General features: G+C 41.7%; 1 protein-coding gene across 1 annotated transcript in view; it reads right to left on the bottom strand.

Annotated features, from left to right (window-relative positions):
• Positions 1-15,304, bottom strand: part of CHRM2 (cholinergic receptor muscarinic 2) — a 395,804-nt gene that overhangs the window by 44,730 nt on the left and 335,770 nt on the right. The gene's annotated exons all lie outside the window — the stretch shown is intronic.

Genomic DNA, 15,304 nt, shown 5'->3' with positions numbered 1-15,304 from the left:
GCTTACTGTCGCCCTTGGTATAATGCAGTCTGTCCCAGTTAACCTCTGGTATAGCCCTATCTGTCCCAGGTACATTCACTGCCACCCCCTAGCCTGCTGCCATGCCCACTCACCTGAAGAAGCCAGCCCACCAAACATGAAGTGGCAAAACAGCATGAACGTTTGAAGTTGTGAGAGTAAATGAGCTGTAGTAAATTATTAGAAGGATGTCTAAATATCCAAACATGGGACATTATTATTAGTTTCCTTTGTTTTTTCCCAGGATTGTGATTTTGTATGGAGAATGTTTTTCCACTATAGAATAATTTTGCTCTATAGTCAGCAAATCTGGATTTATCAAGATATTACTAGAGTGACACAGGAACGAAGAAAAAAATGTCTTGCAATGCACCAAGAGGTAATTGCCCTAGGTGCGTACTTTATTCTTCATTACCCATGTAAATGTATTTTGACTCATTTAGGTTCTAAGTTTGTATATTTAGATCCTGTGCACTTGATATCTTATCTTAATGCCCACGTTAATTTTGTTTGACTTCCCCCTCAAAAGAATTTGTATTGGCATTAATGTTAATTGGAATGCTGATTCTCTCTTTCCTGTTCTTCTTTACTTTGTTTCCTCTTTAATTGTATCGCTCTATATAATCTTGTATTCCCCCCCTCTATTTCCTTTAAAATAAAAAAGTTGAGATTTTGGTTAGGATTTACATTTGTTTGACTAACATAATTTTTGTGTAAATTTCTCTAGCCAATTCTCATCTTTTTTCTGTACAAGTTATGCTTGTGTTGTATTTGAAAATACCAATAAATATAAAGTGAAAACAAAATTGCTCATTATGCAACTACATGTTAACCATGATCCTAACATCTACCTTTTTCACATGTACTGTCAAATGCAATGGCTCATATATGCCCATATGGTACACATTTATAAAATATGGATTACGCATGGATGTGTCATTTACGTGCATATAGATGCTTTTTTCGAGTGTAAGCTTTTGAAAATTCACCTGATAAGAGTGTAATATTATAAAAGCCCATGTTGGGATAAAATTTGTGTGTAGAAAGTACACTCAAACTTTAGCATGAATTTTCAAAGCAGACATGTGCATAAGTCACTTTGAAAATTAGCAGGTATGCATGGAATCCTGGGAACATAGAAGGCACACATTAAACTTGGAATTTAGCAAGTATAAATGCATGCATGTAGATTTACACACAAACCTTTGAAAACCAAAATGTGTATGTTTAAGTGGTTTCTTTGCCCCCAACTCCTCCCCAGAATACCTCTTGCTGGTTTACATAAAAGTCCATAGTAATATAATAAATGTTTTAGAAAAAGACCCAAGTAGTCCATCCAGTTTACCAAGCAAGATTTTTTTTTTAAGGGTAATAACCTCTGCTCCGTGCAGGTTACCCCCATGCCTTCTGTTATGGATAGTAACTGCTGCTCTGTGCAGGTTATCCCAGTTATCTTAGGTTATCCCTTTTCTTCATTTCCATCCTTAGCCACAAGGGACCCTCTGTGTTTATCCCATGTCCTTTTGAACTCCATTACTGTTCTAGTCTTCACTACCTCTTCCAGGAGGGCATTCCATGCATTCACTTCCCTTTCCATGAAGAAATGTTTCCTCAAGTTGTTCATGAATCTACCCCCTTGGCGTTTCATATTGTGACTCCTAGTTCTATAGCTTTCTTTCCACTGGAAAAAGTTTGATTCATTTACATGTGAAATTGCTTTTGCATGTACTTTTACATACACAACCCCCTGAGAAATTTAAAAAAAAATGTGCATGCAAAAAAACAGGTTTTATGCATGTAAGTCGTTTTGAAAATTAAGCTCTGGGAATTAATAGGTGACTTTTAACTGAAGATGTGCACCATTTTATTTAACTGGGTAAAGATTTAAGAACTAACTTTTTGTTGCACATTAGATTCTATATAAGAGAAACAGGAAATGGATAGGGGAGGGGAGCAAATCTAGACACTCACACCCAACCCTGCTCTTTTAATTGGAAGACTGTAAGGGAATGTTTGTGCCTTATTGTATATCTCAGGCAAGGCTAGCTTGCTCGAAACCTAAAATCAAGCAACTCCTGATAGAACAGGGAAAAGAATTGTCATGGAGTCATACTCTGCAAAACCTTTGGTTTCAGAGGATGGAGAGAGACAGGTGAGAAAGTGCTGTGAGTGTGGCCATGGAGTCCTGAATATAAACAAGCCTGTAGGATCTTTGTTTGAAGGTTAGGGGCATCATATTGCTGGAAAGCTGGTTTGGGATTTGAAAAAGCAAGTAGCTGTAATGTGCCTAGAATTGGGCCATCAACTGGTTTCCTGATCTCAGAATTAGAGAGAGATGAGTTCCCACCCTTATTGTTCAGTTATATATCATGGCAGATAAGTTGCTTGATTGATGAGAAAGAAGTTAGATTTGTTATGTTTATAGATGCTTATTGGACTCCTGAACTGAATGGGAATTATCTAAGTCTTCATTACATGATGGAAAAAGGTTGTGAGATCTCAAGAACAATGAATTTATAGTTGAGAGAGATGGTGAGATTTGGGATTCTGTTAAAAACAATTAAAACAAATGCAAGCTTACTTGAACTGTTGCATCCTGCAGACAAGTGCAATGCAAGTAAGGCTTTTTTAACAGAAACAGAAGGATCAATTTATGCCATAGATACTGTGGGCATGTTAATTATAAATATTTAAACAAGATAAGAAGAGAGAAACTTGCAGATGGGCTTGATCTTTGCAACTGCAAAGATGATAAAAGCATGCCTAGTGAATGCTGTGTAAGAGCAAAAGGAAAATGAAGCTCATTTCCTGTGTTGCAAACAAAAGATAGCAAACAAAAAAAACATTGGACCTGACTTATGAAGATATTTTTGCCCTGTAGAAGTAACAACAAAGCATGGCAAGAGCTATTTTCTTATTTTTGTGGACTGTTATTCAATGTACACTAACACCTATCTGTTGTCAAATAAAAGTAGGTTTTTAAAAGTTTAAAAATGACTGTGCCTATGTTGAAAATAAATTGCAGAGAGAATTAAGAGATTTAGAATTGAAAATGGAGGGGAATTCTGCAGCAAAGAAATGGAGGAATTTCTAAGAGAAAAAAGACATAAAACTTGAAAAGACTATAAGCTATAGCCCTGATCAAAATGGACAGGCAGAAAGAATCAGCACTTGTGAAACATGACAAGATGTCTACTGTTGGATGTATAGTTATCTGATGACTTTTGGGGTGACTCAGTATTGCCACCTATTTAAAGAATCACCTGCCAACCCAGGGTGCTGATAGAACACCTTATGAGCTGTGGAATGGGCACAAGCCTAATTTATTTAATCTGAGAATGGCTACAAAGCTATGTACATTCCCAAAGAGAAGAGAAAAAACTGCAATGCAGAAGTGACTTGGGAATCTTGCTGGAATATGCAGTAAGAACTAGAGGTTACAGAATCCTGGATCTCAAAACAAAAGAAGTAAAAATGTGCAGTATGGTATACTTTGATGAAAAAGAAAGGATGAACCAGGATGAATCGCTAAGATTTGGATCTGAAGTAACAAAAGCAAGATCCACATGGCTCTACCAAGTAAGAGAGCAAGAAGGGGCTACTTAGCAACAGGCTGATGATGCTGATATACAAGCAGAGGCACGCACAGCAGCTGGTGATAATGACCTATAAGAAGAAGAAGATGAAGATGCTGATGAGGATTTCCTTCAAACGGAGAACTTCATAGTCTCAGAACCTGAGGAGTTTGATAATGATAATCAGACAGAAGGAGATGCATCACCTATAGAACCAGAGCCAAAGCTGAGGAGATCTGAAAGATCAAATAAAGGAAATCCACCACAGTGTATGTGCTGCACAATTCAAGAAAATGTTATCTGACCCAACTTATGGAGAGTCTATCCAAATATTGCAGATTAAGCATATTCAGAATTCAGGTATGATAAACCCATGCCCTAAAGATTTCACCATTTCTGTGGCTTCCTTGTCTCATCTCTTGCTATAGCTCCCTACCACCACCATCCCTCCTTTCCAACCTTCTTGCTATCTTTGCAGATACCCTGTTCCTTCCTTCTCTCCCTCTACCCCTTTTCCTCTCCCTCTCTAAAAGTCTTTGATTTTCACCTCCCTTTTGGTAGCCTGTTTCCATGGGAGTGCTAATTTTGTTGGCTTCAGACAGACACAGAAAATCTATAAGATATTTGATCTATTGTCTTTGGTTCAACAGATAATGTCCATTTTTATCCTTTTGTATCTCAATCCCTAGATAGTAACATATTTCCCAGTAGTTTTACTTTTACTTCTTTCTTTAAATAGTTTATGATTTCTGAACTGTTGTCATTCTTTTCGTAGCATACAATCAGGTCATCTACATTACATATTTAACTTATAGTAGTAATTAGTAATGTTGCATCTATATAAATATATTTGTATATTAAAATTCATTTCTGTTACTTATATGCATATTTTTTATCTACATCTTGTCCTTCTTTTTGGAGGCAAGTGTCCTCTTCACGTACTCAGGGTTGGCCATCTTACTTCTCGTGCTTTGAGATCAACAGAGCAAAATTTACTTGATGTGGCTTTTATGCATTTTACTCACCTCTGTGAAACTAGGGTCAACTTGTTTTCTGTCACTGGTCCATTATTATGGAATGACTTACCTGATTAGATGGGAGCGGAATAATCCCTGCAGCTATTCAAGAAGAAGTAAAAAAATTTTCTGTTTGAACAGGTGTTTGTTATATTTACCAAGTGAAAGTATGGTTATTGGGAGAAGCTCTACTCTGTTAGATATTTTCTGCTGCTGGAGGAAGTATTTGCTAAATGTTCAGCTGATTGAACTAACCTCTTTTTGAGCTTTCTATAAAGTCAATATTCAGAACCATTTAGGTGGATAATTCACAAGTTATTCATCTAAATGACAAGTGTTTGAATATTGAGCTACTTGTCCAGTTAGATTTTAGCCGAATAAATTATTATCCGGCTAAAATCTAGTCAGATAAAAAAAAAGGTATTCTAGAGACATTTTGGGGAGAATTTAAGTTATCTGAATAGAATTTAGCCACATAAGTCAGGGCATTCTGGCAGTAGGTAGGAGGTATTTCAAGAAGGAGCGGAATATCATAGTTAGCCAGTTAACTTATGTGCCTACCCTAAAGTTAGCCAGATAAACATATCTGGCTAACTTTATGATAGCCAAGTATATTCAGTGGAATATACTCTCCTAGTTAACTGTATATGTTTAACTGGCTAATTAGCTAAGCCATTCAGCGGCTGAATATTGCCCCTTGTGGGTAACTTTATCGTTATCCATCAACTACATAGTATATAAAAACTGTTGTGACTTAGATGCATTCACTTAGATGCAGATGTGCTCACTTATGCATACTTTTTTGATTGGACAACTAGAGAATTAGACCAAGTAAGAACACTTGAAATGATTTATTTGGATTTCAGCAAAGCATTTGACATGGTCCTGTGTATGAGGCTCATGAATAAAATGAGCAGCCTGGGAGTGGATCCCAAGATGGTAGACTAAATTAGAAATTGGTTGACTGTTAGCATGCAGTGATAAATTGAACTTGAAATGAGAACAGAAGAGTAATAAGTAGAGTACCTCAGAGTTAGGTTCTGGGGCCGGTCTGGGTCAGTATCTTTGTGAGTGATATTGCAAAGAGTTAAAAGTCAAAGCTTGTATTTTTGCATATGGCACTAAGATCTGCAACAAAGTGGACACCCCAGAAGAAGTAGAGAGAATGAGAAGTGATCTAAGAAAGCTTGGGAAGTAGTCAAAGATTTGACAACTAGGATTCAATTCCAAGAAGTGGAGATTTATGCATTTGGAATATAGTAATCCAAAAGAGCTGTACATGTTGGTGGGCAAGATACTAATGTGCACAGATCAGGAGAGGGACCTAAGGATATAGTGATAATCTGAAGATAGTGAAGCAATGAGACAAGATGCCTCTCTATATATAGACCAGCATAGGGATGCTGGTCTATATATAAAGAGGCATAACCAGAAGGAAAAAGGAAGTGATAATGCCCCTGTACAGGTCATTGATGAGGCCTCACATGGAGTACTGTGTTCAATTATGGAGACCATATCTTAGAAAGGATAGAGACAGCATAGAAGTGGTCCATAGAAAGGCAACCAAAATGGTGTAGGGTCTGCACTGAAAGACATGTTGCATGAGATTGATGGATCTAAATATGCATACCCCGAAGGACAACATAAGAACATAAGAAATTGCCATGCTGGGTCAGACCAAGGGTCCATCAAGCCCAGCATCCTGTTTCCAACAGAGGCCAAACCAGGCCACAAGAACCTGGCAATTACCCAAACACTAAGAAGATACCATGCTACTGATGCAATTAATAGACAGATGGGGAGATAGGATACAGATTTTGGAATACCTGAAATGTATTAATGATGCACAAGAATGTTAAATTAGAGCATGGGAAAAAGCCAGCAGTCACTCAGCAGTACATGGTTCAGGGGGAGGTATCTTTGATTGATGTTTGGTGTAGACAGCATTCAGGACAGCAGCCAGATACACCTATCTGTGGAGGCAACAGGAATATTTTGTTCCACTCTCAGATCATCTGGTGGTACTTTGCCTGCTTTTTAATGTTGTGAACTCTGCAAGTGTCATTGAGTTGGTATTCTTCTTGGACCACCATGCAATAACCAAGAATTTAAGCTTAACCCTTTCAAACTTCATATCAACCATTGGCATTCAATAGCTCTCTCTTCAAAAAGCAGAGCTTGTGGCAGTGGTCCAGGAATTCTGGGTAGAAAGACACCTCCAGGAAATGGACCTCTCTTTAGTCTGCAATGGTGGATGAGAGGAAGGTATATATTGAGATGCTCTGTCAGATATATGCCAGAGGTATCAGCAGTTAGGAGCATTGAGAGATTGAGCACTTTTTGGGGGAAATGCTGGATCTTGAGGTTTCTCTCTCTGATGCTGGGGATGAGACTTTGTGTCTTGTATATGTGGAGAAAAAGAGCATTTTCTGGAACTGAGAGGTCCTGTTACTTCAGCAGATGGACCATGGCTGGTACTTCTACAGTTTGGAGAAGAGGATGGAAACCAAGAAGCAGATGATCTGCCTATTGTTCACTGAAAGGGCCCCCTTCATAGAGCTGGAAATGAGCAGGGTAAGAGCCTTGGAATTTAATTTGGTTTTCCTCTCTCCAGAGACTGTTGACATGAGCATCTGTTGCATTCTGTGAGAAGGGTTTTCAGTCATCAGTAAACAGGACAACAGGAGGCTGGATAAACCCTTGAGTCTGGCGAACCTTGCTACCACCCTATGTAAGATTCACCTTGGGAGGTCCCTGGGCTTTGATGGCCGCATGACTATGTTTTTTGGTCACTTTATTGATTTACTGGGGCCTGATCTCCTGTAGGTCATAGCTGAGGCCTTGGAGACCAGTTGATAGTATTTGTCTTGCTGTGGCATGGTATTACGATAAGTCTCTTACCAAAGGGGAAAGATCTGTGTGATATCCACAAATGGTGCCTGGTCTCACTGCTAAGCACAGATTATAAGATATTAGCCAAAGCTTTCTCCCTGTAGCTGCTGTCTATGCTGGCAGAAGTGATCTATTCCAACCAAACCTACATGGTCCCAGGTAGGACCATTTTTGATAATATTTTTTTGGTCTAGGATGTTATACTCCTAACTGATAGATGTAGCCTATAGGTGGCCTTTTTGTCACATTCAGGATAAGACATTTGACATGGTAAGTCATGATCGGGCCTTCTGGTTTTAGGTTTTTGTAAATTGTAAATTTAGATGTTTATTTTCCAGCTAATTAGAGTTTTTTGGGGGGTACCAAAATTGGTTTTTATCTTTATTTTCATGGTGCAGATACTATTATTGGGTACCTTTTCTAGCTGAAACAAATACATATATTTGTGCACCTGAGGAGTCGTTAGCATGGAAAAGGCACAAAAACAAAGTGGAAGATTCAGGAGTGGCAAAGGAAGGATGAGAGAATACTAGAGGAAGTGGTGTTGTTTATCAAATAAACATCTATTTTATTATTTTTTACATCAGGGGTGTTTAATCAGGGTTTATCAGTTAAAATTTAAAATCAGGGGCTCTAATCATGATTATCTCATGGAACGCTATAGGCATTTGAGTTTGATCCCCATTTCTTGGGTCTCTTCTGGCTTTTAATCTGAAGTGCAGAGTGTCTGGTCAAGATTAACTGTCTTTTGATAGTGCCTCTGGCCTTTGGGTGGGGAGTGCATCAAGGGTGCCCTCTATCCAGGCAACTGTACACATTGGTCATTAAGCCACTCCCATGCATGTTGCACAGGTGGTTTATGTTACAGAGGCAATGGCCTCTATCAACTGGATTGAGCTGGGGAGTAGAAGCTCACTTGAAGTCTTGAAGAGGTCTGCTGTGACTGGCACTGCCCCAGGACTGAGTCCTGGTAAATCAGCTGGTGTCCAGCATGCTGTGGTATTGGTTGATCACCCTGAGCCCAACCTCTGGGATCCTTAATCAGTCTCAGAGGAAGCTGGAAGCACTGGGTTTCTATGAAGTCATGAACCTTCCCTTGAAGAAGGTGGGCAAAGATTAGCATGCCTGAAGAGTCATGTGCACACATTTCACCTACAGACCCTACAGAAATTTCTGTATTCAGACCCTTTCCTGCAATAGAATACTCTGGCAGCCTTTTTTTCTATCAGCTGTATGCACTGCATTATGTCAGGCAGTTTTTTGTCATCCACACAAGATAATGCATGTATAACATTTAAAAGCTCCTGGTCTTCTACCAAGACATTTTTAAGGTTTAGAGTATGCTGGCTGTGGCCAGAGAGCTGGCTACCTCTGCAGAGGGCCTCTTGGGCAAGCCCTTCTTCCACAACTCCACTCTGGATGTGGAGACATTGAAGAATACCACTGGGGATCCCTGGCAGGTCATGGCCGACTCAACTAAAGTCTGTGATCTCCTGAAGCGCTGCCAGCAAAAATGGGTGGAGCCATCAAGCTGGCCGATAGATGAGTATGGCTTCACCATATATCATTGGTTGGTTGCTTCAGGAGATTAAAGGCTTGATGGCTGCCAAAGTCTGCTCTAATAAAGGGGGTTCTGCAGGCCAAGGGTCCCCCCCTTGGCCACTGCCCCTCCAGCCCTGCATATGGAGCCAAGAATGCCACCGGCCACTTCAGCTTCCCCAAGCCTTAGTCATAGAAGGCGGTGAGAGATTCCCTTAGCAGCCTTCTGCTCTATGCCATGGAAGGGTCTCTGCTGGGAGTCACTTTACTTGCAATTGGCTTCCAGGCACACCAGAAACCTCACTTGGAGGTTAGTGCATAGCGCAGTGGCGATGGGCAAGCATTTAGCTCAAGTGAGCGGCTCTTCCTTAGACTTCCCTTTCTGTTAGACGGAGGAGACCATTGGGTGCATCAGTTTGACCCATTTTTTAATTTCTTTTTTTATTATTCCTTTATTTTTCACTTAATTTTATCCTCACCTTTTGATTTATTTGTGCAATTTATTTATTTATTTATTTATTTATAGATTTTTTTATACTGGAGTACGTAAGTAACATCACCTCGGTTTACATTCAAATGCTTTGGGGCCCCACACAAGCTCAGAATTTTATGACCAATTACCTTCTTGCCATGCCCAAGCAGGCCATTAGGTGGCCCAAGAGACAAGTAACCAGGCACAGTCTCTCCGAGTGTAGGGCCCTGATGAGGGCAACCATGCATGCCCTACTCCGGGCAGATCAGTTTGCCAGCCAAAGAACAACAGATGACGTGCTCTGCCTTCTCCTGACCCCCTTTTATTTGCCCTTGTTCTTTGTATTTGAGTTTTCCTCATGCCCCCCACCCTCTTGCTTTTTGTTTTCATAAGAACTTCTATACTGGGTCAGACCAAGGCTCCATCAGGTCCAGTGTTCTGTTTCCAACAGTGGCCAATGCAGGTCACAAGTCCCTGGCAGGATCCCAAATATCAGATAGATTCCATGTTGCTTATACCTAGGGATAAGCAAAGGTTTTTCTCCAGTCCTCCTGGTTAATAATGATTTATAGAAATTTCCTCTAGAAACCTTCCCAAAACCTTTTTAAATCAAACTATGTTATCTGCCTTTACCACATCCTCAGGCAATGTCTTTTTTCTTGTTTTCTTTTTCCGAAAAGGGCAGTGAGCAGACCTATTAGGTCTGCACAAGAGCAGAGAAGCATCCCTGCCCTTTTAGGCAATGAGCCTCGAGGTTGTGCCTTGGAGGTCAGCATGCATGACAGCCACATTTTGGTACAGCCATTCCAAAGCTCTTCCCGCAGCACCATGAGAGATGAACTCTGGCAGAGTTGCAGGTGCTTCTTGCACAGAGCCGACCTCAGGAGGTGCAGGTGGCTCCACAGCATTACTGCCAACCACTGTCACAGTATGTTGGGCTTTTTCATCCTCCAAAGGGAGGCTCCTAGAAAGATCTTCATCTTCAGGTCCCAGGGCAAAAAGGAAGGTGGTCTCAGGGGCTTTTATAGCTATGGGTACACAGGTCCCGTGCCCTTAATCTCTTCTGCTATGCCCCGAATCCACACTTCTTCAATCCCATAGCGGATCCCCTCCTGTTGATGGCCAATGGGGCTGCTGGCCAATCCCCTCCTGCCAGTGGCTGGAGAAGAGGTCTGGCAGGGCTGGTGGCTGGCAAAGATGCCTAGTAATTTTTCAACATATCCTTTTCCACTAGCTGCGAAGAGAGGCCCAGCAGTATCAGTGACAGCCAAAGAAGAGGCCCGGAGTGAGAGAGAACCTGTGGGGTGAATTTTCAAAATGTTATGCATGTAAAAATTAGCATATATTCATGTAAGTATCATCTACTTCAGCGGTTCTCAACCGGTGTGTCGCGACACCCTAGTGTGTCGCCAAGCACTGGCGGGTGTGTCACGCGTTCCCGGTCTCTCCCACTGCTCTTTCTTCCCTGCTGCTGTTGCTGCCGGGCTATCAACACGTTCAAGCCCCCCCGTGACCCGGAACCGGAAGTGATACGCGGTGCGCGGGAAGGAGAAAGACCGTGCCGCGTGGACAAGTAGCAGCGGCGGCTGCAGCATCGGCCCCCGAGCAGTTGAAGCAGCCGGTAATCGGGAAAGGAGAGAGCAGCAGGAGCCTCCCGCGGCCGATGGGATTCTTCTTTCTTGGCCTGCGGGGGCTGAAGGAGGAGGCCGCTGCAGCTACCATTTGTGCTCGGGGAGGGGCGGGGAAGAGGAAGTGAGTGAGAGAAAGAAGCAGCCAGCCTGCGTGTGATTGAGAGCATGTGTGTGAGTGAGAGAAACTGGTCAGAGAGCTGATGTGTGTGTATATGTGAGAGACAATGAAAGTGACTGCTCAAGGAGATGACTGATGTGTATGTGAGAGTGTGAGACATTAGTCAGGGAGGTGAGTGATGTGTGTGTGTGTGTGAGAGAGAGAAAAAGCATTGAAGTGAGAAATCTGGGTATGTGAGAAAGCATGGGCGTAAGAAGCCTGCTGTTGGGGGGTGGGGGGGGTGGATGTGTGTGTAAAAAGCATGGGAAGGAGAAGCCTGATTATGTGAGAGAGAGAGCATGGGAGTGGGAAGCCTGTGTGTGTATGCATGCATGAGAACGAGAGACTGGTTGGTAAGGTGACGGTGTGTGTGTGAGAGAAAGAGACTGGTGTGTGTGTGAATATGAGAGAAAGAATGTGATTCAGGGAATGAGAAGCCTGTGCAGTGAAGAGCGAGCATGGAAATGAGAGAGAGACTGGTGTGTGTGTGTATGTATGTGTGTGTAACAGAGAGAAAGTGATTATGGGAATGAGAAGCCTGTGCATGTGAAGAGAGTGAGCATGGGAGTGAGAAACCTGGGTGTGTGTGAGACACAGCATGTGAGGGAGAAGCCTGTATATGTAAGACAGAACATGGGAGTGGGAAGCCTGTGTGTGTATGCATGAGAGAGATCAGGTGACTGGTGTGTGTGTGTGTGTGTGTATGTGAGAGAAAGAAAGTGATTATGGGAATGAGAAGCCTGTATGTCTGAAAGAACATGGGAGTGGGAAGCCTGTGTGTGTATGCATGAGAGAGATCAGGTGACTGGTGTGTGTTTGTGTGTGTGTGTGTGAGAGAAAGAAAGTGATTATGGGAATGAGAAGCCTGTGCATGTGGAGAGAACAAGCATGGGAGTGAGAGACTGGTGAGTGTGTGTGAGACAGAGAAAGTGATTATGAGAGTGAGAAGCCTGTATATGTAAGTAGAACACGGGAGTGGGAAGTCTGTGTGTGTGTGTGTATGGCATGAGAGAAACTGTTCAGGAAGGTGACTGGTGTGTGTGTGTCAAAGACTGTTTGGGAGATGATTGGTGTGTGAGAGACAGAAACTGGTCATGGGGGCATGACTGGTATGGTGTGTGTGTGTGAGAGACATGGGACTAAGGAAGAGGACCATGAGTATAGAGCTTAGCCTCTACTGCTGCTTCTGCTGTGTGCTATGGCCTGCATGGAAGAGGAGTAGGAGAGCTGCTGGAGGGGGTAAGTAAAGGTGGCTTTTTAAGTTTATTTTTCTTGATTGACTGCCATTTTAATTATTTAATATTATGTGATGTGTCTGCTTTTTTTGAATTATTTTATTGGTGTTTGGAGAATTTTTAATAGTTTTTATGAGTTTTTAATTGTTGGATGTTATTCTGTTCATAGCTGTTTAGAAACATTTATTCTGCTTATTAGTATAGTTTTACAATTATTTCTATGTGGGGATCTATAGCTGCTTGCTAGTTCTGTTTTCCTAATAAGAGGTGTATTGGTTTTTAGGACCTGATTTAATATTTATAGTGTTGCCTTTTCATAGATAGGGTTGCTCCTGTTTGAGTGTATTCCATAATACAGGTGTAACTGTGTGCGGATTAGTTTATGTGCATTACTACAGATCCTGGGAGTATGTTAGGTCGGTTCTGTGTCTGTTACCGAGATGAGATATTTTACTAGCATGTAAGAGTTTTATCAGTCTTATTTGTTGTGTTTTCTCAAGAGGACATGCATTGGTGGTAAACTGCTGTCTTTGAGCCTGGAAGTAGGAGTTTGAGTTGCTGTTACTGAGATGACACCAGAACCAGAATATCTTTTTTGTAGGGTGAGTTGTATGGGGAATGTCATAATTCTGCTTTACATCCATTATTGTGGGTCAGGGGGGTTCCCGTGGATGCAAACTGTACTTTTACATCAAACCCCGTGACGATCATGGGTCAGTGTGTCACGCATGTGAGAGTCATCTGTCAGGTGTGTCCCGACAGAAAAAAGGTTGAGAACCACTGATCTACTTGCCTATTCCATATTTTATGAAAGTCAAAAACGCATGTGTATTTCCTCTTATTAATGTACATTTCTTATAACCTGCTAAATCTAAAATCCATAGCAGCTTACAATAAAAATATTCATAATAAATACAGGTAACATAAAACAAAAGTAAGCATAAAAGTCCACAAAACATATTAAAACACAATCATAAAAGTAAGTACAAAAGTCAATGAAACCAATATGCAATTAAAAAGCTTCTTCAAGACAACTAAAACTGATACACTCATATGGGCATATATATGCAAAAAAGGGGCAATCCTGAGTGGGGCCAACACTTATGCGTGAAATTTGCTATTTTCAAATATACTTATATGCGTTTATTTGCCAACGAATTTTTTCACCTATTAATTATCTGGCATAAGTGATATTAAACATGTTTATTGTATAGTACAAACTGGGTGAAAGATCTGGGTGAACTGTGCGGAGTTTAGGCTGAAGAACCTGGATGGTCTTGAAGACCTGGAGAAGGACTGGGTGAACTGGTGGACTAACTGGTAAACTGGTTAATTTCATTTTTGTGTGCATACTTTAAAATTGGTCAACTTGTGCATGTACATTGGGGCTTACATGATTAAGTCCTACTTTACTTTTGCACGTAAAATATACATGCCTATACTTTTAAAACAGGTAGGGAAAATATGTGCATTCAATGCATTGATATATATGATTTCAATGCATTGCATATATTCATGTGTAAGCCTGCATAATCCATGTGCATGTTGCAGGGTAGAGATACACATATTTTATAACATGCATGTTTTATCATACTTGCATGTTACATTTACATTAGTTGCCAGTTGCTCAGAGATTGAAATGTAAGGTTTTGGTTTTAGTGTTTAAAGCATTACAACCTGTTAATGCATTTTATTTAAAGAATTTGTTTAGGTTTTATTGTCCATCCAGAAATTTATGGTTTTCAGATTAGTGTTTTTTAGAAATACCATCAGTGGGTAGGGCTCAATTACAGGAAACTAGAAAGCAAGTCTTATTCATTATGGGGTAGATTTTAAAAGGTGCGCGCAGGAGTAGATTTGTTCCTGCAACCCGGCGCAAACAAATCCACTCCCGATTTTATAACATGCACGCGCTGCTGCACACATGTTATAAAATACAGGGTCGGCACGCGCAAGGCTGCGCAAAATTGGCAGCCTGCTTGCGCCGAGCTGCGCAGCCATTCTCCTTTCCCTCCGAGGCTGCCCAGAAATCGGAGCGGCCTCGGAGGGAACTTTCCTTCTGGCCCCCCCACCTTCCCCTCCCTTCCGCTATCTAACCCACCCCCAGCCCTAATTCCCCCTACCTTTATTTTACAAGTTACGCCTGCTCGAGGCAGGCGTAACTTGCGTGCGCCGGCCGGCTACCGGCGCCCCATGTTCCGGTCCGGGGGCTAGTCCGGAGGCCGCGGCCATGCCCCCGGAATGCCCCTGGACCGGAACCATGCCCACAGCCCCGCCCCAGAACGCCCCCGATGACGTGCCGGTCGCAACACGCCCCCGACATGCCCCCTACACGCTCCCCCCAGGAAAGCCCCGGGACTGACGCGCGTCCCGGGGCTTGCACGCGCTGCCGAGCCTATGCAAGATAGGCTTGGCGCATGCAGGGGGTGGAAGGGGCAGCTTTTCGAGGGTTATGCGCGTATCTTACACGCGTAACCCTTGAAAATCTGCCCCTATGGGAGCAACATTTATGGAATGAGTTATCCATAGAGATAAGGCAATTCAGGATATAAAATTGTTTAGAAAAATGCTTGAGGCAAGCCTCTTTAGGGAGGCATTTGGGCAGATGTAATAAATAGCAACTTTTTAACATTTCAATATGTGGTTTTATGTGATGCAGTATTGTTTTGTAAAGTATGTATTTGTTATGTTGTGTTTTGATATTGTTTTAATATTAATTTTGTGATCCATCTAGCAGATTAAACTTATTAGTATAAGTGGACAATGAAT

Source organism: Rhinatrema bivittatum, chromosome 9, assembly GCF_901001135.1.
Source record: "Rhinatrema bivittatum chromosome 9, aRhiBiv1.1, whole genome shotgun sequence".
NCBI lineage: Eukaryota > Metazoa > Chordata > Amphibia > Gymnophiona > Rhinatrematidae > Rhinatrema > Rhinatrema bivittatum.
Note: the sequence above shows the minus strand (reverse complement) of the source record. Positions and strands in the feature narration are given on the sequence as shown.